Below are 24,772 nucleotides of genomic sequence, written 5' to 3'. Positions count from 1 at the left end.
TAGGGTGGGTATATGTTTAGTTTTATAAGAAACTTTCCAGATCTTTCTCCATTGTCAAGCCCCACCAACAAGGTCTGAGAATTCCAGTTGTTCCACAAAATCCAGGTTTAGGAGTTATTAACCTTTTTCACTTTAACCATTCTGGTGAGCGTGCAGTGGTATCTTAGTGGTTTTAATTTGCATTTCCCTGATAATTAATAATGTTGAGTTCTCTTACATAAGATTTTTGGCTATTTGTATATTTTTATAAAATGTCCAAAAATTATTGATTTGCAGAGTTCTCTATGTATCCTGGATACCAGTCCTTTGTCAGATATATGTTTTATGAATATTTTCTCCTACTCTGTTCCTTGCCTGTTTGTTTTTGTAAAGATGTCTTTTGGTGAGAAGTTTTTAAGTTTGATGAACTCTGAATTTATCACTTTAACCTTTAATGGTTTTTGTCTTCTGTGACCTAAGAAACATTTGCCTGTCCCTAAATCACAAAATCTTATGTTTTCCAATAATCACTCTTTTGTTTTAGCTTTTATGTTTAAGTGTATGACCAAACTCTTATTATTAATTATTATTATTATTTGGTATGATGGTTAGATAGGGTAAGTAATCATGTCCTCTGCAAAAATATAGTTTTACTTCTTTCTGATCTATATGCCTTTTAAAAAACAAATAACTCAATCGAAAAATGAGCAGAAGACCTTAATAGACTTTTCTCCAAAGAAGACATACAGATGACCAGTAGGCACATGAAAAGATGCTCAGCATCACTTATTATTAGAGAAATGCAAATCAAAACCACAATGAGACATCACCCCACACCTGTCAGAATGGCCATCATTAAAAAGTCTACAAATAACAAATGTTGGAGAGGATGTGCAGAAAAGGGAACCCTCGTACACTGTTGGTGGGAATGTAAGTTGGTACAGCCACTATGGAAAACAGTATGAAGGTTCCTCAGAAAACTAAAAATAGAATTACCATATGATCCAGCAATCCCACTCCTGGGAATATACCCAGACAAAACTATAATTCAGAAAGATACATGCACCCCTATGTTCATAGCAGCACTGTTCACAATATCCAAAACATGGAAACAACCTAAATGTCCATTGACAGATGAATGGATAAAGAAGATGTGGTACATATATACAATGGAATACTACTCAGCCATAAAAAGAATGAAATAATGCCATTTGCAGCAACATGGATGCAACTAGAGATTATCATACTAAGTGAAATAAGTCAGAAAGAGAAAGATAAATACCATATGATATCACTTATATGTGGAATCTAAAATATGGCACAAGTGAACTTATCTATGAAACAGAAACAGACTCATAGACATAGAGAATAGACTTGTGGTTGCCAAGCAGGGAGGGAGAGAGAGGGAGGACTGGGAGTTTGGGGTTAGTAGCTCCAAACTATTATGTTTAGAATGGATAAATAACAAGGTCCTAATGTGTAGCGCAGGGAACTATATTCAATAACCTGTGATAAACCATAATAGAAAAGAATATTTAAAAAAAGAATGCATATATGTGTATAACTGAGTCACTTTGCTGTACAGCAGAGATAGGGCACAACATTGTAAACCAACTATACTTCAATTTTTAAAAAAATTTTAAAAAAGAACATAAGGACACAAATGTGATATGGTTAGACCATCTATTAAATATGTACTTGAAGTCCCAGAAAGAGGACTGAGACAATAGGGCAGATGTAATATCTGAAAAGAGAGTAGCTGTTAATTTTCCAAAACTGATTTTTTTTAGAAAATCAAGAAGCCCTACAAATCCCAAACAGGAAAAATCACATATATGCCAAAAAACAAAACAAAATCTAAAAACACTGAGAGAAGAAAGGCTATATTGCTTTCAAAGAAACAAACATAACATAATGGAAGTCAGAAGTAAGTTAACAGAAGTGCTAACCAAAAATAACTGCCTTCCTAGAATTCAAAATCCAGTGAAAATCCTTCAGAAATTAAGATGAAACAATGGTACTTTCATATAAAAGTATTGAGACAATTTGTCACCAGTGGACCAACACTAAAGGAAACTCTAAATGATGTTTTGTTTTAAAAAGATTTTTTTTATGTGGTCCATTTTTTTAACTCTTTATTGAATTTGTTACAATATTGCTTCTGTTTTATGCTTTGGGTTTTTGGCCATGAGGCATGTGGGATCTTAACTCCCCAACCAGGGATTGAAGCCACACCCCCTGCATTGGAAGGCAAAGTCTTAACCACTGGGCCACCAGGGAAGTCTCAGTGTTTTTTAATAGATAGAAGAAAAACAATCTCAGATGGCAGCTTGGAGATGCAGGAAGTAATAAATAGCAACATCAGAGTGTAAAATGGTGTTGAAATTCCAAAATCCATAAACAGCAGTCAGACATATTGGGTCAAATAAAGTGACACCCGCTCCAATAAAAAAAAAGTAAATGCCATGAATAACTTGTGGTAGGGAAATTTTTCATAAACAAGACATTAAAAGCACAAAACATAAATAGTTGAAAATGCCATTACATCAAAATTAAGAAATTTTATCAAAAGACTTCATAAAAATAAAAAAACAAGTCATAAACTAGGAAAAATAATTACAACATATCATATAGCGAACAAATGACTAGTATCCAGAATATATTAAAGCTCCTATGAATCAATAACACAAGGAGCAATACCTGAGGAGTGCAGATCTTGGTTAAAAACCTGTGAGTGACTTTTCAGGCCTGACTATAGGCTGTTAAAAATGGCTTTATGTGTCGCAAAAAAAAAAAAATGGCTTTATGTGGCAGGCCTACAGGGGTAAGCTGCCCTCCCCATACCAGACTTGGTACACTGCCAGTGCACTGCAGTTTCTGAAGGGAGTTGCAGTGAAGGACTCAGGCCCCCCTGGACAGGTATGTTCTTCACATATTTGCATTCCTACCCTTGGTGCCTTCTTTCCCAAGTCTCTGTATCTGAGACCTTGAGCAGAGGTCTTCTTCAGATATCTCTGCTGATAATTCCTTTTTAGGAGAAAACTTGAAAATACTTTTCCCCACTCTGACTCAGTACCCAGTACTTTCCCATTCCTGGGGGAATCCAAGGGGGATCCCTTGTCCGCTATCTGATCCCAAGGTCCATAAAAGTGCCAGAGCCTTTTGTTCAGGACTCCCTCAACAGTGAGAAGATTCCCACATCTGCATTGATCCACCTGACCCTCAACTGGTGCAACTGATCTCTTCCTGGATCCTAGAAAAGACAGCCCATAGATATTCAGACACCTTCCTAGGCTGGGCTTATTCTCATGGACTGCCACAAGTCATCATAAGATGCCAAAACCACATGGAAAAACTGTCCTGCCTGCCAGACCCTGCCCATGACTAAGAACAATGCCCAGGGATAGATTTCCCAGCCAGTGGGCCAGGATATTCTTGGCAGAGAAACCAAATTGGGCCTCTTCCTATCCAGAGTTTTGCTGGATCCTGACTGCAATTGACACTCTCTGGGTTTGGCCTAGCCATCTACGTGAATTCCACTGACTCAGACCACATAACCCAGGCCCTACAAGACCACATTTGCTTCTTTGGATTTCCTGAACATATTGCTTCTGATGACGGCCCCTGATTTGTGGCCCAAGGCACACATCAGTGCGCCCAATCACAGGGTGTATGGACTCTCCATGCTCCATATCACCCCCAAGCTGAAGGGATGATTGAGCATTTGGATGGACAATTAAAGGACAGGATTAGGGACTTCCCTGGTGGCACAGTGGTTAAGAATCCGCTGGCCAATGCAGGGGACACATGTTCGATCCCTGGTCCAGGAAGATTCCACATGCCACGGAGCAACTAAGCCCGTGTGCCACAAATACAGAGCCTGTGCTCTACAGCCTGTGAGCCACAACTGCTGAGCCCGCATGCTGCAACTACTGAAGCCCACGCACCTACAGCCCGTGCTCTGCAACAGGAGAAACCACAGCAATAAGGCACTGCAATGAAGAGTAGCCCCTGCCCACCACAACTAGAGAAAGCTCGCACACAGCAACTAAGACCCAATGTAGCCAAAAATCAATCAATCGATAAAAAATTTTAATAAATAAATAGATAAAGTATACAATTTAAAAAAAAAAAAGGACAGTATTAAGTGGCTAATGGGAGGAGACAAGATAACCCCAACATGGACTACACATCTTAGGTAAGCAGTCTGGGGTCTCAATGCAGCAATTTCCCCATAAGGATACTTCTCATTTGTGCCATATGTTTGGTCAGAATGTTGTTACTGAACAACATTCTGCATTTTGGGGAAAATATAACCTTTCGGTCTGTCCCTAAACAAACCTTAAGTGTCCCCTTATCTGCACACAGTAAAGCCAATCTACTGACACCTGGTTGTGGTGAAGGAAAGTGCAGCATTTATTGCAGGGTGCCAAACAAGGAGCCCATGTAGCTAGTGCCTGAAAGACCCGAACTCCCTGAAGGCTTTCAGGGAAAGGTTTATAAAGACAGGGTGAGGGAGAGGGATTGTGAGTTATATGATCAGCTTGTGGACATTCTTCTGATTGGTTGGTAGTGAGGTAATCGAGAGTCAGCATCATCAACCTTCTAGATCCAACCAGCCTGGGGTCTGTGTGCTTGTAGGCAGCATATAGTTAACTTCTTCCACATGGTAGGGGTTTCAGTATCTACAAAATAGCTCTAAAGGATATGGTTCAGAATATTATCTGTAGCCCTTGACTTTCTTAAGTGACTAAACTGTTATTGTCCTGCTTGACTGTTTTCCTTTCTGCATTTTCTCACTTCTCTGATTACTATTCAGAACTCAGGGAAGGCCTAGAAGGCTAAAGTTTTTCTATAGACAGAGGATACTGGGGCGGGACGAGGGGGTGGAATCTGTCTTGGGAAGACCCCATAGGGTCCTGCTCGGTTACCTGGTCTGCTCCCTTCCTTCAATTGTACATCCTTCTTTTATAGTTATTGACACCTTAGTCTCCATTGGGGACCCTTCAAGGAGCTTCCGTCTCCTTTGACCACTTTCTGGAAAGTCAGATAGATGGAAAATTAAGATGGCTATTAAACAGTAAAGGATGGGGGATTATATAAACCCGTTTTGGGGTATTTTAAAAATTCAAATTTTTGTGCTAACCAATTTTTAAACATAATGTGTCGTTCTGGTTAAATTATAAATTCTTTCTATGAAAATGCTTTTGTCCCTCTTGCATGCAACCCTTCCAGAAGAAAGATCTATTGGTATTAAACAAGAAGGCAGAAAGACAGTAACCTGTGTGCCCCTGGATTTTTGCCTACAAGGACTTTAAAGATAATAACCATCAATCTGAGGTTTCTAGGTCAATATTTTCCTTAAGGTGACCCTGCTGTTTTGTCCCAGGTAGCCTCCTGGGATGGATATCAATATATAGAATAGAAACTTTTCTTGAGCCACAAGAGAATCTAAGCCCAAAGATTTGGATTCATTTTTCTGGCAGGGGCGGGGGGTGTGGTGGTGGTGGTGGATGAAAGGTGCTATGCTTGCTCATGGTATAAGACACATCACAGTCGATGGGGAAAAATTATCCTGGTAGGACAGGAGCACCTTTGGCCCAGTGAGCCCAGGAACGGGGGAGGGAGGGAATGGAGATCTAACATCTCTCCTTTCTCTCTTACAGAGTACCCTGTGTGACCTCTACCTGGAAGTGGAGGCCTGTTTATTTATCCCCATGCAGCAAGAAGTACCATTAAGGGAAAAAATGTCTATTTGGCTGGCCAGTAGATAGCCCAACACTAGGTGGTGGTTTGCAACCATGGCTGCCAGAGAGCACCGCCCTTCTTTTAGGGCTTTGAGGGCTGCTAAGTTTTAATTATATATTTGGTTATTGTCTTGGACATTTCCTGATTGGCATCAATTATTTTGTTTTGTTGTATAGTATTGTGGGCTTCTAAGGCAGCACCAGTGACTCCCAAAGTGGTCAGCTGAATAGGGCAGTTGGCAAGGATACAGTACGCTTGGTGCATGGGAGTAAGACTGATGTGGTTTGTTTAGGGACAGACCAAAAGGTTATATTTTCCCCAAAATGCAGATAGCACAAGTCAAATTATTTTGTAATGTTATATTAGGGAGTGGGGCTAGAAGAGCTGAGTTCTGGGAACCAGAAAGCAAAAGGGTTAAAGGAGAAGGGAGGATAGTTTGTTGTGGCTGCGGCTGAATTGGGAAAGTAAGAGAAGTGGAGAGAGCAGCAAGGGGTCTTGGGGTAGAGGAGACCTTTGACAGCAAGGTATAATGAGGGCTTGGTGTCAGGGAAGATTCCATCTAGGATGAGTCCAGCTGCGGGGCTGAGGTTATCTGATGGTCCATCAGGCTGTCACAGAGTTGGTTAAGGGTGAGGCCATGGCCTTAACTAAGTTTGTAATAATCTTTAGCCAAATTCAGGACCTTGCAGCATAAACTTTGTTGGTTGGGAGCCACAGAAATTTATGTGGTTGGATAATGAGAGGCACAATGAATAGAAAAGAGGTTACTATCTTGGCATCATATTGGGGATATAAAAATCCCCAAGAAGGGACTTCCCTGGTGGCACAGTGATTAAGAATCCACCTGCCAATGCAGGGGACACTGGTTTGAGCCCTGGTCCGGGAAGATCCCACATGCCACAGACCAACTAAGCCCGTGCGCCACAACTACTGAGCCTGCACTCTAGAGACCGCGAGCCGCAACTACTGAGCCCATGCACCACAACTGCAGAAGCCCACGCACCTAGAGTGCATGCTCCACAACGAGAAGACTCCGCAGTGGAAAGCCCGTGCACCTCAACAAAGAGTAGCCCCCTCTCGTCGCAACTAGAGAAAGCCCGCGCACAGCAACGAAGACCCAACGCAGCCAAAAAAAGAAAAAAAAAAATCCCAAAGAAGCCTCATTGCATACATCCCCATGTGAAGCTTTCCGTTGCCCTTTCAGTAACAGTCTGACTTGTATTTTGAGAGGCCAGGCCTGGGCATAGGGATATTAATTCAAGAGCCTTAACAGTGGGGGTATGGAACAAGTATAAACGCTGCCTCCTATGTGGCTCCCTTGTAAATTTAAAATAGCTAATAGGGGCTGCTTAAAACTAAACTTTTGCCAGCAAGGTAGAAATGGAATTATGGTGCCATCTAGTGGTTGGCTGTGGCAGTGCTGAAGAGCTCTAGTGAGTATGGGTGACAGTATGGGCAGCTCCAAAACCCACTGGCTGTCACATTGCCAGCTGGGGCCTGCTTAATGGCCTGCAATGTCCCAGGCCCACGTCATTACCCAAAGTATGAATGCTATGATGTCAGGCAAGTTCTGAGCTGCGGATAAAGGCTTTCCCACATTCTTTGCAATTATAGGGCTTCTTGGCAGTATGAATTCACTGATGTAGAGTAAGTTGTGAGGCACAAATAAAGGTCTTCCCACATTCTTTACATTCATAGTGTTTCACAGCAGGATGAATTCTCTGGTGTTCAGTAAGTTGTGAGCCACGAAGAAAGGCCTTCCCACATTCCCTACATTGATAAGGTTTCTCACCAGTATGAAGTTGCTGATGTTGATCAAGTTGTGAATGCAGTCTAAAGGCCTTCCCACATTCCTTATAACCATAGGGTTTCTCACCAGTATGAATTCTCTGACGTCAAGTGAGTTCTGAGCCACAAATAAAAGCTTTCCCACATTCCTTACATTTATAAAAGGTTTGTCACCAGTATGAATTCTCTGATGTCGAGTAAGGTGTGCAGATTGTCTGAAGGCCTTCCCACATTCCTAACTTTCATAGGGTTTCTCATCTATATGAATTCTCTGATGTTGAATAAGATGTGAGCCATGAATAAAGGCTTTTCCACGTTCCTTACATTCATAGTGTTTCTCACCAGTATGAGTTCTCTGATGTTCAGTAAGATAGGAAAAATGACTAAAGACCTTCCCACATTCCTTACATTTATAGGGTTTCTCACCAATATGAATTCCATGCCATCCCGTAAGTCCTGAGCCATAAATAAAGGCTTTCCCACATTCTTTGAATTTATAGAATTTCTCTCCAGGATAAATTTGCTGATGTAGGATAAGAGATGTTTGTAGGCTGAAAGTTGGCATTTGTTTTGTAAGTCATTAATGCTTGCCCCAAATATCCCTCCTGATTTATCTGTCGCCTTTCAAATTGGCCTTTGCATTCCCAGACATCTCTGATACTGGAGCCCACAAGTCTATGACTTGTTTCCATTATCATCCATTGGGATGATGTTACTTCATAAATTTCTTTCTGCAGACACAATTCCTTGGTTTTGCATCTGAACTCCAAGTCTGAAAGATAATCAGAAAGTAAACATACGGTGTTTCCTCCTTGGGGGGAAATAAAATTTCTGTGGTAGAAATGGGGGAAAAACTGAAAATAATGTCCTTAAGAAGTGAAGATGGTATACAAGGCCTTCAATTTGAAAAAGAAGTCAAAAGCATAAACACTTAAGAAAGATGAGAGAGGCTGTTAGGAAAACAGGTTAAGTCAGTACTTTCCAAATTCAGATGTAGATTAGAATCACATAAATAGTCTACTAAAAGACTGGATATCAGTGTACCACCTCAAATCAAGTAAATAAGAATTTACACCAATAGGTCTTAGGTTTCCTATGTTTAATACATTCAACCAGCCAATTCGGATGTTGCACAAAATTTAACAATCCCACCTAGAATTTTTCAATGGTTTCCAACTGCACTTAGAATAAAATCCAAATTCCCTTACCACAGCTTATGAGATCCTCCATAATCTTATCTTTGACATATCTCAACCAAAATCCTATCCAACACCTTCTCAACCCACTTTTCCCCAGTGTTCATTATGTACCAAATATTCATCACTTCTGAGCATCTGAAATAAGTACTTTACCTTCTCAAAATTTTCCACAGACTGTTCAATTTGTTAGAAATTCTCTAAACGTAGCTCTTTTCACAGCTGACTTCAAGTCTCAGGTGAAAAGTCACTTCCTTAGAAAGTTTGAGCTAGACAACCCTATTTAAATTCACTTCTTCATTCTCTATCTCATCATAGTATTTTCTCACTGCAATGTTCTGGATTTTATAATTATACAATCGCTTACTTATTCATATGTAATCTTTTATTTTCTTTATGTTAAAGCTCTTAAGGGGCAGGAACAATGGCTGTTTCACCCAACACAGAATAACCAACATTTTAGTCATAAAAGGTGTTCCATAGATAATTGTTTAATGAATGAATCACTGGATGAATGAAAGGGGATTATTGTAGGGATAAAAGGAAATACTGTGCCGATATGGAAGTAGGGAAGAATTTAAGGATTATAACAATCATTTATACTTAATTACAGAATAGTTCTAAACATCTATCCCTGATTTTAATCTCTCTCACATCACTGAAAGGATAATATAAGCTCTTTACTTCATAAGCTCTTTACTTCACTACTTCCCTCAGAAACTAAAACAAAATCACAACCAAAACTAGGTTATTAAATGATGCAAATAGAAAAATGATATTATATATACCTAACCACCTATCAATCCAATTGTTTCTCCCTTTACTTCTACCAGTGCTCATTGCCATTTATGTGTAGTTATGACTGTCTATACCATACTATACTGAGGTGCCTTTTCTTTTACCCTTCACTTGAATTTGTAGTATTACTCAACCTTCCATCCAATATACAATCTATTTTGTTCCTCCAGGCCCTTTCTCTGGGCTTCCCTTCCCTCCTTTATGTCCAAAACCACTATATTTGTACTTCCCAGAAAACTATTTCTTCCCAGGCATTATAACAGGTTTGAAGCATATTAAGCAAAGGGACTTGAGAATTTTGGGAGACTAGGATCACTATTTGGTAGAATGAGGTGGGTAGACTGGACGACTAGAAACTCTATAACAAAGGGTATGCTGAATGTAAACTGAAGGAAATGATGGAGAATGGAAATCTAGATAATGGAACAGACAGAATATTCTAAAATGCTGAGTGAGTATAGCAAGTTTACAACACAAATATTCCTCTGACTACAGTATGGTATGTTTTGTGACTCTAATAAAACTATTATTTGGTGCTAATGCTATAAAGATTGTCCTTGAAATAATATAGAAGAGAACTCAGGCAGTCTCTAGCAATGAGTGATTTTACAGTAAAAGCTGAGAAATAGTTCAGAGTAAAAGAAAGAGTAATGATGAGATTTAGTGAGGATTTAGTGAGAACACAGGATTCAGACAGACCAGGATCTCAGACCCTAGCTCTGCTGGTGATTACCTTTCTGTGTAGACAAAGTACTTTTACCTATCTCAGTCACCATTTCTTCATATAACAATAGATATAGAAATATCTATTCCGTGGGCTTGTAAAGATTAGGAATAATGCATGTAAAGTGCCTGGCATAATAAGTTCAAGATGTGGTTCTAAGATGAACTGGTTTGCAGGGCAAAAATTGAGACACAGATGTAGGGAACAAACGTATGGACACCAAGGGGGGAAAGTGGCAGGGGTAGGGTGGTGGTGGTGGTGGGATGAATTGGGAGATTGGGATTGACATATGTACACGAATATGTATAAAATGAATAACTAATAAGAACCTGCTGTATAAAAAAATAATTTTTTTAAAGTGGTTCTATCATTCTTATTACTATGGAAGAAGATTCAGGGGAAAAAAAGGCGGTGGGGGGGGCAAGGACTGAGCAAGGAAAATGATATTAAGTTTTCCTGCACCTGAACTATATGCTTTTCATAAAATCAATGTAAATTTCATAATGTGAATGTGGAAAATTTCATTAAAATTTTCTGTAATAAAGGAGACGAATGTGAAAGGGGTGAGGCATGAAGACAAACAAAAAGACTTCCAAAACTCAAGGAGTAGGGTGGAAATTATTCTAGATTCACCCTCTTGTTCATGCCCTCAATCATCTGCAATGTTAATTTTCACTATTATATCCCTGATGGCCTTACCTAGCTTAAATTCCACAGTCCATCATTGTAACTATTGTCTTGCATTTATGTCCCCAACCTGATTAAATCCAATTCTACCTATTGTTCTTCTCTACCTGAGTAGCTGAACATGGCTGATAAGGAACACACAACCACATTGACTATTCTCACTATACATTTATAACCACACAACTCAAATGGACCCTCAGCATTTCCCCTCACCTCTGCTACATTTCTCATTTTCTCACTCTCTGAAAAATTTCCCCCACCTCTTTTCTCTCCTAAGATCTCAGAACTATCTCCTGGCTGATGTCCAGATTAATAATTTCACAAAGAAGGCAGGGAAAAAAGTAAGAATGAGAGAATTTTCTCTCATGCAATCAAATCAACCAACCTGTACATAAACTCCAATAATCTGTTTCCCCTGCTGATAAAATGCTTCTGTCCAAGGCCAATACCTTAACTGGATCCTGAAGACTATCTTCTCTGACATAACCTTTTCTTGCATATGCTTCTGCAATCCCCATCCTCTCTCCTTCACAAATAGTTTTCCTGCTCTCATGTTTTGGTCCTATCAGCACAAAAGACACTCCTTAAAATCTCCTTTAAAGTATGTACACACAAACAACTTCCTTGACTCTAGGACCCCCGGCAGCTACCAATCATTTCTTTGTCCTCTGTTTTACAAAATTTCACACTATCTACACATTGTCTCACCATCCACACATTGTCTCACTTCCTATTTTTTTTGTGTTAAAATAGTTTGCCATAGAAAAATGTAAGCTTTTGAAAGTGGAAAAAACCCAATATAACAATCACTCAGCTTCAACAACTGTCAACTTATAGACACTCTTATTTATCCATCCACTTCTCACAGCCAATCCATAAATTAATTTGAAGCAAATTCCAGGCATCTTATTATTTCATCTGTAAATATTTCAGCATGAATCTCTAAGACAAGAACATTTTTGCAAAAGCATATTAATATAGTAATCAAACCTAAAGTTTACAGTAATTCTTTAAGATCAAATATCCAGTTAGTCTTCCTATTTCCCCAGTTGTCTAATTATAAATGTGTATTTTTCAGTTTGTTTGAATCAAGATCCATGTGAGGTCTGTAAATGAGACTGGTTGCTAGCTCTAAGTGTCTTTTAGTCTTTAAGATATATAATTAAAGATAAAATATAGCCTGAGTTCAAAATAATCCTTCCAATTCATATTCAGGACTACAGGGTTTCTATTTAATGTTACCAATCTTACATCTGTATTTCCTTTCTCCTGTACTGACAGTCTCAGTTTTCAAAGACTCCAACTAAATTGCTCATTTATTTTATTCCACAGAACCTAACAATATCAGCACTGCTACCACTAGTATGAGTACTAAAAACATTATGGTGGGGTTTTTAGATAGTGTCTTTTCTTCTTAGGGTATATAACCAATGGATACACATTTAGATTGAATTGTTTCCTTTCTCTTTTGGTTTCAGGGGTTTTTCTAAAGTTAATTTTGTTTTATAATTGTGTAAGATGTTTATTATAGTTCCCAACTCAAATCTACAAAATAAAGTATAATGAAAGAAGTCCTCTTCATCCCATTATTTTCCCTCCTCTTGTATAAAGTAACAATTAAAAAACACTTTATTTTTTTCCTCTTTGATCTTTATTATTTCCTTCCTTCTGTTGACTTTAAGTTTTATTTGTTCTTCTTTTTCTATTCTTTTAGGTGGTAGGTTAGGTTGTTTATTTGAGATTTTTCTTGGGTTTTTTTTTTTCTTGAGGAAGGCCTGTATCACTATGAACTTCCTTCTTAGGACTGCTTTTGCTTCATCCCATAGATTTTTGTATGGTTGTATCTTCATTGTCATTTGTCTTGAGGTATTTTTTGATTTCCTCTTTGAGTTTCTCATTGACCCATTGGTTTTTTTAGTAGCATGTTGTTTAGTCTCCATCTAATAGGTCTTTGTTGTTGTTGTTTTTCATTTTTCTTTCTGTAGTTGATTTCTACTTTCATGACATTGTGGTCAGAAAAGATGCTTGAAATAAGTTATATTCTCTTAAATTTGTTGAGGCTTGTTTTGTGTCGTACTAGTGGTCTATCCTAGAGAATGTTCCATGCACCTTGAAAAGAATGTGTATTCTGGAGGCGGGGGTGGTTTGGATGTAGTGTTCTATATATATCAATTAAGTCCAACTGTTCTATTGTGTCGTTTGGGATCTCTGTTGTCTTATTCTAAAAAACACTTTAAAAATACAATATCCTTCCTGTTTTAGATAAATAACAACATGTTTTAGCATAATCACTGTTTGGCCTTAGTTCTATCATTTTGATTTATGATATACATAAACACTCGAACATGCACACATACATATCTTTTATCTATACAGTCTTTATGTATACCATTTTACTTATTCTCTATTTTGAGGCATATCTTTTCATATTTAGTCAAGTTTACATTTTTGATTACAAAGCTTATTTTTATCCTGATAAATTTATATAATAACTGTTGTCCTCCTACTCTCTCTGCTATTACCTACTGGTTTCCTAATACGAGACATATTGAAAATAATTATTAACTCCTTATCCCTTCCCTAGGCTCTGATTTGAAATACTTACTTCCTCTGTTAATATCTATAAGGTAATTTACAAGCTTGTTGTACTTTTCATATACCCCTCACATTCTCACCCTACTTCTTAGATAATTATAATGATATATATCTACTATACCTAAGCAATAATACTATACTCTCTCCCTTAATACCACCACTTAGTATTACATATACAGGTTATTATATACTTAATGCTCAACCCAGTCCTTAGGTTGATGTCTCTCTATTTCTGTTTTCTGAAGTTCCTTTTTGGCTTGATCCCTTGGGAAGGGTTTAGAGGAATAACACTCCTTGAGCTTCTGCATATATATATATAACAATTTGGCTAGGTAAAAAATTCTTAGCTCAAAATTTATGTCTTTGTATAACTTAAATAGAAAAATAGACGTTGTCTTCTGGAATAAATCTTTGCTGTAGAAAGGCCAGATGATAATCTGATTTTCCTTTCCTTTTAAGTGACTTGGTCTTTTTGTCTGGATGCCAAAGTTATGATCTTCCTGGATACATGGTGTAATTTTTCAAAACATGGCTTCAGTCCTTTTGTTCTTAATTTTAGTTATCTTGAGTCATTTTTGGCAATTGTTTGTTCCATTAAACTCTTATTGGAACTCTTAATGAAGATGTTAGATTCTCACTGCCTATCTTCTATATCATTTTATCTCTAATCCTTTTTCTCTCCTTCTTAATTTCTTTATTTTTTAAGAGTTAATTAATTAATTGATTTATTTTTGCTGTGTTGGGTCTTCATTTCTGCACGAGGGCTTCCTCTAGTTGTGGCAAGTGGGGGCCACTCTTCATCGTGGTGCATGGGCCTCTCACTATCGTGGCCTCTCTTGTTATGGAGCACAGGCTCCAGACGTGCAGGCTCAGTAGTTGTGGCTCATGGGCCCAGTTGCTCCATGGCATGTGGGATCCTCCCAGACCAGGACTCAAACCCGTGTCCCCTGCATTAGCAGGCAGATTCTCAACCACTGAGCCACCAGGGAAGCCCTTAATTTCGTCTTGATTTTGAAATTTTTTCTCCTTTCCATCTCCTGTTTCTCCCAAGGCATTATTTGTTGCACATTTTCATTTTTATTTCCCTTCTAGTTTGGTCTTCACCTCTGAAATGATTTTTTATTTTATTTCTAATTCTTTCCTGAGTCTGTCACCATCTTTAATTTTTTTTCTCCAGTTGCCTCATATCTGAGTTTTTCTAATTCTGTTTTATTGTTCTTTCAGAGTGTCTATCATTTTCTGACATTTTTAGCTAGTTTTGAAACATTATGACTGTTTGTACATATGACGTGCTGGTGTGCCTCTCATTGTCTATAGGAATGTTGTTTTATCCTTTAATCCCTTTTATAGCAATTTTATGCAAGGTTAAACCAGAATCTTTTCCTATTGCTTTTATTTAAATTTTTAAAATTTAAATTAACAGAGCAAGCTTTCTTGTGTATAGTTCTATGAATTTTAATTCATGTAGAGATTCATATAACCACAATAATTATACAGAATAGTTCGATCACCCTTAAAACTCCCTCAAGCTATCACTTTATACTCCCTCCCTCCCCTAGTCCCTAATCTCTGGCAAACACTGATCTGTTCTCCATATTTACGATTTTTTTTCATTTCCAGATTGTTATATAAATGGAATCATACAGTATGTAATGTTTAGAGATTTTTTTCCCATTCAGCATAATGCTGTTGAGATCCATGCAAGTACCTTTATGTACTTAAAGCTCATTTCTTTTTACTGCTGAGTACTATTCCATTGTATGGATGTGTCATTCACATGCTGAAGGACATTTAGGCTGTTTTCAGTTTGGGGCAATTATGAACAGAGCTACTACAAATAACCCTGTATAGGCTTTTGTGTGAATGCAAGTTTCCATTTCTCTAGGGTAAATACTCAGGAGTAGGATTGCTGGGTTGTGTATGTGTAAATTCATAAGAAATTGCTAAACTCTTTTCCAAAGTTACTGTACCATTTTGCATCCCTTCCAGCAAAGTATGAGAGTTCCAGTTGCTCAGTATCCTCGCCAGTACCTAGTAATTGCAATATATTTTATTTTAGCCATTCTAATAGGTGTTTAGTTTCTCATCATGGTTTTAATATGCATTTTCCCAATGGCTAATGATGTTGAACATCTTTTCATGTGTTTATTTGCTATCCATATATCCTCTTTGATGAAGTGTCTGTTCAAGTCTTCTTCTTTGATTCATAGGCTATTTAGAGGTGTCTTGTTTCATTTCTAAGTGTTTGGAGGTTTGCCTCTTATCTTTGTTATTGATTTCTCATTTAATCCCATTATGTCAAAGGACATAAGATGTATGGTTTCAATTCTTTTAAAGTTTGCTTTATGATCCAAGATATGTTCTATGCACACTTGAAAAGAGTGTGTATGCTAATATTGTTGGGTAAAGTATACTATATTCATTTGCATGATTGCATTATTTAGTTTTTCCATATACTTGCTGATTTTCTGTCTACTAGTTCTATCAATTACTTAGAAAGGCATGTTGGAATCTATATAAAATTGTGGATTTAATTATTTCTCCTTTCAGTTCTGTCAGTTTTTATTTCATATATTTTGGAGCTCTCTTGTTAGGTATACACATTGAGAATTATTATGTCTTCTCAGTGAATTGACCCTTTTATCATTATGTAATGTCCCTCTTTATCCCTGGTGATTTTCTTTGCTCTCTAGTCTTTGTTTCCTGTTAATATTACCATTCCAGTTCTTTTTTATTAGTGTTTGCTTAATGTATCTTTTTCTATCCTTTTAATCTACCTATATTTGAAGTGAGTTTCTCAAAAATAGCACACACTTCAGTCATGAATTTTTATCCATTTGGACATTCTCTGTCTTTTAATTGGTGTATTTAGTCCATTGGCATTTAATGTAATTATTGATGTGTTTGGATTCAGGTCTACTATTTTATTATTTGTCTTCTATGTGCAACCTGTTTTTCATTCCTCTGTTTCCAATTTTATGCCTTCATTTGTATTGACACTTTTTTTGGCCCATCATCCTTTTCTTTTTAATGGTGGTAAAATATACATAACATAAAATTTACCATCTTAACCATTAAGTGTACAGTTCACTAGTGTTAAGTATATTCACATTGTTGTGCAACCAATCTTGAGAATTTTTTTATCTTGCAAAACTGAAACTCTCACATTGTTGTGCAACCAATCTTGAGAAATTGTTTATCTTGCAAAACTGAAACTCTGCTGGCTTATTTCACTTAGCATAATGTCCTCAAGCTTCATCCATGTTGTGGTATGTGTCAGTATTCCTTCCTTTTTAAGGCTGAATAATATTTCATTGTCTGTTTATACTACATTTTTGTTTATCCATTCATTTGTTGATGGACATCTTGGTTGCTCCCTCATGTTAGCTATTGTGAATAATGCTGCTATGAACATAGGTGTACAAATATCTGTTTGGGCCCCTCCTTTCAATTCTTTTGGGTATATGCCCAGAAATGGTATTGCTGGATAATATGGTAACTGAATACTTTTTAATATTCCATTTTAATTCTTACTCATTTTTAATTGAGATGGGTGTTATTCTACATTTAGGAGGAAAAATTGGACCAGGGTAGAGTTTATAGCTTTGTAGCATTGAAGGTCCCTCTTCGTGGTTTTCTATGAGTGCTCAAAACTGTAGTCTTAAACACTTCCTGAAATATGCCTCCTCTGCTCCCCTCCCCAACTTTTATCTAGACCACCTTCTTCCTTTGCCACTATCATCCCTGTCCTGTTGTTTAATTTGGATTCTACTACCAGAAATGTCTCCTGAGTAGTAGATGTTGTCCTGAAAAGCATCTGTAGTTTGGATTCTAGAGTTTAAGAGGCCCAGAATTTAGCTGTGCTGTATTTACCTTTCACATACCTGCCTATAGAAGGATGACTTCCAGTTTCAGCTGCTGCTGTACTTTCTAGTGAGTAAATTTATGATTTGAGGGTTCTCTTCTTCTCAGAGCTGTCAGATATTCCCTTGCTTTTATTTCTACTTCATCCCATAAAAACTGCAGACACCAAAAGGATCTTAGGGCTGTCAGTTTATTCCCAGTTAATCTTCTTATAGGGTTTGAGGGGGTGACTTGTCACTTAGCTTTGATGTAGATGTTACCTGTGGATTTGTATTTTGCTCTTTTAGTTTCTCTCTTATTTGGTTTGTTTGTTTTGTTTGGTGGGAGATGGGGAGGATTCAAGGAAAGCAAAAACATTACATATTCACAGCCACCATTTTCCCAGAATTCTCTTCCACTTTTTTTAAAGCCATTTCAATCAGGAATGATTTTTGTTTCATAACTCCACTGAAAAAACACTCTTTCTAAGACCACCAAAACCCTCCCTTTTGTTAACTCTAGTGGTCAGTTACTGTTCTTCCAGTAATGTGTGACAGTTTATCTACTGGTACATCCATACTTACCTTGGTCATTTTCTACTTTGCTCACCAGTCTTTCTCATTCTCCTTTTAGATACCATCTAGGGTAATCAACCATCTCAGTTTGCCTGGGATTGTCCTGGTTTTAGCACTGAAAAGTCCCACATTCTGGAAAACTCCATAATTGGGAAAACCAGGACCATCCTCCTTTCCTGACTTCTAAGTGGAAGAATGGCTCAGAGAACAGTCTTTGATACTCTTCTCCTCTCAATATTTCACTCATTTATCAAGTGATCTCTTTCAGTCTTATCGCTTAATAAATTATCCATCTGCTGGTGATTCCCAGCTCTACCCTCTCCACTCTGCCAGAAGCTCACATAGCCAGCTACTATTGATCCTTCTGGCTTAACCTTAAAAAAAAATCCTGAATCTAATCATTTTCTCAACATTTCTACTGTTAACATCATAAGCATCAGCAAATTTTCTCTTTAAGGGCCAGAGAGTAAATATTTTAGGCCTGCAAGCCACAGTCCCCATTGCAACTACTCAACTTGGCCACTGTAGTGCAAAAATAGCCAAAGACAACACATAAGTGAATAGGTGTGGCTATGTTCTGATAAAACTTTATTTACAAAAAATAGGCAGCTGGCTCACAGGCCATACATAGTTTGCTGACCCCTAGTCTAACCTATCATCATCTTATGTGTGAATTACTAACACAGCATCCCAATTAGTCACCTTATTCCTCTCCTTTTAGCTTCATTAGTCAGAACGTATTTTTTGTTAAGAAATACATACAAATGAGAGTGTTTTGTGCATTTGTATATACACATATTTAAAAGGTACGAAGAATAATGAAATGAATACTATGTATCCATTACTAAGCTTAAAAAATAAAACATTACAAATATTATTGATGCTTCTTGAATATCCCTCCCAAAGCAAATTGTTCTCACTTTCCTGTACCCTACAGGTAACCACTATTTCGAAATTTGTATTTCTCATTCTCTTTCCTTTTATTATTGTTTTACTATATATATGTGAATTCTTATTTAAGATACTGTGCAGTATGACAACATTTGAACACTATATATAAATAGCCTCATATTTCTGGTATTCTGTGACTGTTTTTATGATTAACCTGATATATTAGCTATAATTCATTCATTTCATGGCAGTATGGTTTTATTTAGCATACAATAGAAACAGGATGATTTACTGATCTATTCTGATGCTGAGAGACATTTAGATTGTTTCTAGTATTTTGCAAACACTGCGGGTACTGACATTCTTCCTCATCTCTCCCACTGCAACCTCTGCTTTTAGCAGTATGGTACACTTTATCTATCATGAAAAGTAGTCTTATGTTGCAAAACTGCTAAATGCTGGATATATCAAAATAAAGGTATCTTTAAACTTGCCACTGAGCGCTCAAGAAAGTAAAGGAAATTCCTAAAAGCAAAAGCAATATAAACATACTAAACACAGAAAAGAAAACTGAAACTGGAGAGGCAAAGCAAACCCGAGAACTGAAACCACCTTGCTGTGGGGCATCCCAACAGAAACCAAGAGCTTTTGTGGATTGATGTCCATGTGAAGGAACAAGGTTAAGTCTCAAACTACACAAAGTGAAGAACGAAACCTGAGACTACAGCATAAAACCCAGGTCTTCAAAGAAGCCACACCCAGAGTTAAAGTGTGGGCTAGGAAAAAGTCTCCTGCCAGTTAAGGGACTAACAGGTAAATCTGCTCTCCGCTGTGGTTCTAGATTTCACCACCACTACCACCATCAAAAAAAAAAAAAAAGAGGGCTTCCCTGGTGGCACAGTGGTTGAGAGTCCGCCTGCCGATGCAGGGGACACTGGTTTGTGCCCTGGTCCGGGAAGATCCCACATGGCGCGGAGCGGTTAGGTCCGTGGGCCATGGCTGCTGAGCCTGCGCGTCCGGAGCCTGTGCTCCGCAACGGGAGAGGCCACAACAGTGAGAGGACCGCGTACCGCAAAAAAAAAAAAAAAAACAACTAGTCAGAGGGAAAAAAATTCAAAGATCAGTAGGAAAAATGAACAGTAGGGCTTAAAAATGCATTTCAGAAGACTTTTTAAAAAAACACATGAGTTTAAAAAAGGGAAAGAAGTGGATCTAAGTTATATGATATAAAATGGCTCTTAAAGAAAAACGGCTTTAAAATTGGAGGGAATTATGACAGATGAATAGCACAGAGAGCACAGGTGGGGGTAAAAGGGAAGGACTTTACATTTTTCCACGTGTTTTAGGGCTTTTCTTCACAACCCTTGGATAGGCCTTCAAGGAAGAGATTCCTCAATCTATACCTTTAAGGTGCTGCCTCCCTCACCAGCTGGGTTCTTTTTTTTTTTTTTTTTAATATTTATTTATTTATTTTGGCTGCGCCGGGTCTTAGTTGCACCATGTAGGATCTTCTTGGTGGCATGCGGGATCTTTAGTTGCAGCATGCAAGATTTTTAGTTGCGGCATGCAGACTTCTTAGCTGTGGCATGTATGTGGGATCTAACCCCCCAACCAGGGATCGAACCCAGGCCCCATGCATTGGGAGAGCGGAGTCTTACCCACTGGACCACCAAGGAAGTCCCACCAGCTGGGTTCCTAACTGCAGTGCCTTTCCCTACCTGTTCAATCTAATCACCTGGGCACCATCCTCCCACCATGTTCCTTGAAACCATCCAGGGCTCCTTCCCTTCCTCTAATAAGAAAATCACATCAAGCTTAGGAATAGAGAGTCCTGTTTGTAAGAAAAAATAAGAAGACATAATCATGCTGTTCCTGAATTCAAACCCAGTCCTCAAGAAAACAGGCAACAACATGAAGGACAAGAGGAAGGTGTAAAGCAAGGAGAAGATAAAGGTACCACAAAGTGCTGCTCATCTCCGAATCTACAATGTACAAAATAATTCCCAAGGAAATAGGTAGAAACCCACCCAGACAATTGAAAATACACCCAAAATTCACAAGTTATTTGGGAATAGAAATCCTTACCTAGGACTTCCCTGGTGGCACAGTGGTTGAGAATCCACCTGCCAATGCAGGGGACACGGGTTCGATCCCTGGTCCGGGAAGATCCCACATGCCGCGGGACAACTAAGCCCGTGCACCATAAATACTGAGGCTGTGCTCTGGAGCCCATGCGCCACAACTACTGAGCCTGCGTGCCACAGCTACTGAAGCCCGCGCACCTAGAGCCCATGCTCCGCAACAAGGGAAGCCACCGCAATGAGAAGACCGTGCACCACAACGAAGAGTAGCCCCCACTCGCCACTAGAGAGAGCCCACAACACAGCAACGAAGACCCAGGGCAGCCAAAAGTAAAGTAAATTAAATAAATAAATAAATAAATAAATAAATAAATAAATGAAATCCTTATCTAGTAAGACCAGGTTGCTGTAATTCTCCATCATTACATCTCTATATAAATCCCCCTGCGTAGAGTCCAGGCATTCCCACTCCTCCTGAGAGAAGTCTACAGCCACATCCCTGAACATGACCAACCCCTAAAATGACAAAGCCATGTAGTACTGTTAAAATTAAAGGAAATGTCTTTCAGATCAAAGAAGAGATGGAAAAGGACACTGAGGGATGGAGAAAATACACTGAGCAAATGGGTTAAGCCAAAGATAGGGCAGAGTAAAAAAATTAGTGTAATTAGAACAAAGTGCCTCCATCTTCTTGAATATTCCTGTTGCTGTAGACACACCTCCTTCATACAGTGAGACATTCCCATTATCCCACGGCTAGGGCTAGGAATGAACAAAACACACATTTATTTACAGTTTCCCAAATAATGAAATAGAGTAGAAAAACACACAGCAACCTGTAGGCCTGGAAAATTACTATTTATTTTAATGATCATCCCTGACTTACCAATATTTTTATTGTGGAAACTTTCAAACATACAGAAAGTTGAAAGAACTGTATAGTGAACATCTGACATGCTAATTACTACTTACAATAAACTCTTAAATATGAGCTCCTCCTTTCCCTTTTTTTTTCTTACTTCTTAAAGGAAAAAGTCAGAATCTTTCTAAAATATTTACCAAACAAACAAGCAAAACCTCTGTTGCACATAATAGGACTTTGATCTAATTAAAGTGTACACCAAATACTAAGAATCATCATTTTCAGAAAGTATCATAAATATTTTTCCTTATAATGCAAGTTCTTTAATAAACTCTTTTTAACTGGATATATCTTTCATCTTAGGAAGGCAAGACATAACCATTCCATTATTTTGGATATTGAGATCGAACAAGATCTCTAAGTTCCTTTACAGCTTTGAAAGTCTAAAATTCTCAAAAACTTATGCATCTGGCTAGTCTTACTTGTTAAAAAGTTCAAAACTATAGAAAAGCTAACAGTATATTGTTTAGGGATAAATAGTAAAACAATTGTGAAAAGCAAGAGAATGATGACTACAAAATTTTCTTTACAGGTTACACGTTGAGAGGGAGGGCAGGGTACAAAAGGGTCTTCAATAGGCCTTCCTATTCTATGTGTTAAGTACATGAGTGTTCTATTATTCTTTTGTAGTAAGAAATACTTCATATTTTTTTAAAGGGGAACTCAAAAATTAACGAAAACTAAACAGGCCTGTAAAGATGAGTTATCCCATTCAACAATAATTTCCACTTCATTAAACCACAATTCTGAATCTGAAAAAAAAAACTCACAATTCTGATATGGGAGGCCCAGTGGAATGTATTTAGGCTCCATCATAGAGTACTGCACACAAATGGGAACACTGTTAGAAAAGAATGGGATGCTAGAACAGAAAAAAGAGTGCACACATTTATGGTCAATTAATCTATGACACAGGAGGCAAGAATATACAATGGAGAAAAGAGAGTCTCTTCAATAAATGGTGATGGGAAAACTGGACAGCTCCATGTAAAAGAATGAATTTAGAACATTCTCCTATACTATTTACAAATATAAACTCAAAATGGATTAAGACCTAAATGTAAGACCAGAAACCATAAAACTCCTAGAGGAAAACATAGGCAGAACGCTCTTTGACATAAATCACAGCAGTATTTTTTTGGATCTGTCTCCTAAAGCAAAGGAAATAAAAGCAAAAATAAACAAATGTGACCTAATTAAATTTAAAAGCTTTTGCACAGCAAAGGAAACCATCAACAAAACGAAAAGACAACCTACGGAATGGGAGAAAATATTTGCAAATGATATGAGCAATAAGGAGTAAATATCCAAAATACATAGACAGCTCATAGAACTCAACGTTTAAAAAAAAAAGCCGATTAAAAAATGAGCAGAAGAACTGAATAGACGTTTATCCAAAGACGTGAAGATGACAAACAGGCACATGAAAAGATGCTCAACATCGGCTAACCATAGGGGAAATGCAAATCAAAACCACAATGAGATAGAAAATGGCTAAGTCTTAAATATAAGACGAGACACCATAAAACTCCTAGAAGAGAACACAGGCAAAACCTTCTCTGACATAAATTGTACCAACGTTTTCTTAGGTCAATCTCCCAAGGCAATAAAAGTAAAAGCAAAAATAAATAAATGGGACCTAATCAAACTTACAAGTTTTTGTACGGTAGAGGAAACCACAAACTAAATGAAAAAACCAGCCTACAGACTGTGAGAAAATATTTGCAAATGATGCAACCAACAAGGGCTTAATTTCCAAAATACACAAACAGCTCACACAACTCAACAACAACAATAACAACAACAAAAACCCAGTCAAAAAATGGACAGAAGACCTAAATAGACATTTTTCAAAAGAAGACATACAGATGGCCAACAGGCACATGAAAAGATGCTCAACATTGCTAATTATTAGAGAAATGCAAATCAAAACTACAATGAGGAATCACCTCACACCATAATTTTAAAAATCTACAAATAACAAATGCTGGAAAGGGTGTGGAGAAAAGGGAACCCTCCTACATTGTTGGTGGGAATGTAAACTGGTGCAGCCACTATGGAAAACAGTATGGAGGTTCCTCAAAAAACTAAAAATAGAGTGGCCATATGATCCAGCAGTCCCACTCCTGGGCATATATCTGGAAAAGATGAAAACTCTAATTCGAAAATATACATGTACCCCAGTGTTCATAGCAACACTATTATATACATATATACACATACCTCATCTTCTTTATCCATTCATCTGTCGTGGACACACACACACACACACACACACACACACACACACACGCAATGGAATACTACTCAGCCATAAAAAAGAATGAAATCTTACCATTTGCAACAACATGGATGAACTTGGAGGGTATTATGCTAAGTGAAATAAGTTGGACAGAGAAAGACAAATACTGTAGGATATCACTCATATGTGGAATCTAAAAAATACAACAAACTAGTGAATATAATTTAAAAAAATACAGCAGACTTACAGATATAGAGAACAAATTAGTGGTTATCAGTGGGGGAGAGGGAAGGGAGGAAGGATAATATAGGGGTAGGGGATTAAGAGGTACAAACTATTATGTGTAAAATAAGCTACAAGCCTATATTGTACAACACAGGAAATATAGCCAATATTAATAACTATAAATGGAGTATAACCTTTAAAAATTGTGAATCATGTTGTACACCTGTAACTTATATTGTACATCAACTATACTTCAATAAAGAAAAAAAAGAAAAGAGTGGGATACTAAGGGACAAGACCCTGCTGCTGGGTGCCATCACTTGCTCCCTGACAGAATGGGAGGACCTGAGATGGGTTCATAGATGAAACTCAGTTGGGCAAGGAAGTTTCTAGATAAAGAAATGTTGGGACTTCCCTAGTGGCGCAGTGGTTAAGAATCCACCTGCCAAAGCAGGGGACACGGCTTTGAGCCCTCGTC

This window comes from Leucopleurus acutus (genome assembly GCF_964270905.1).
Source record: "Leucopleurus acutus genome assembly, chromosome: 20".
In the NCBI taxonomy this organism is placed as follows: Eukaryota; Metazoa; Chordata; class Mammalia; order Artiodactyla; family Delphinidae; genus Leucopleurus; species Leucopleurus acutus.
The sequence above is the reverse complement of the archived record's forward strand: the minus strand, read 5'-3'. Positions refer to the sequence as shown.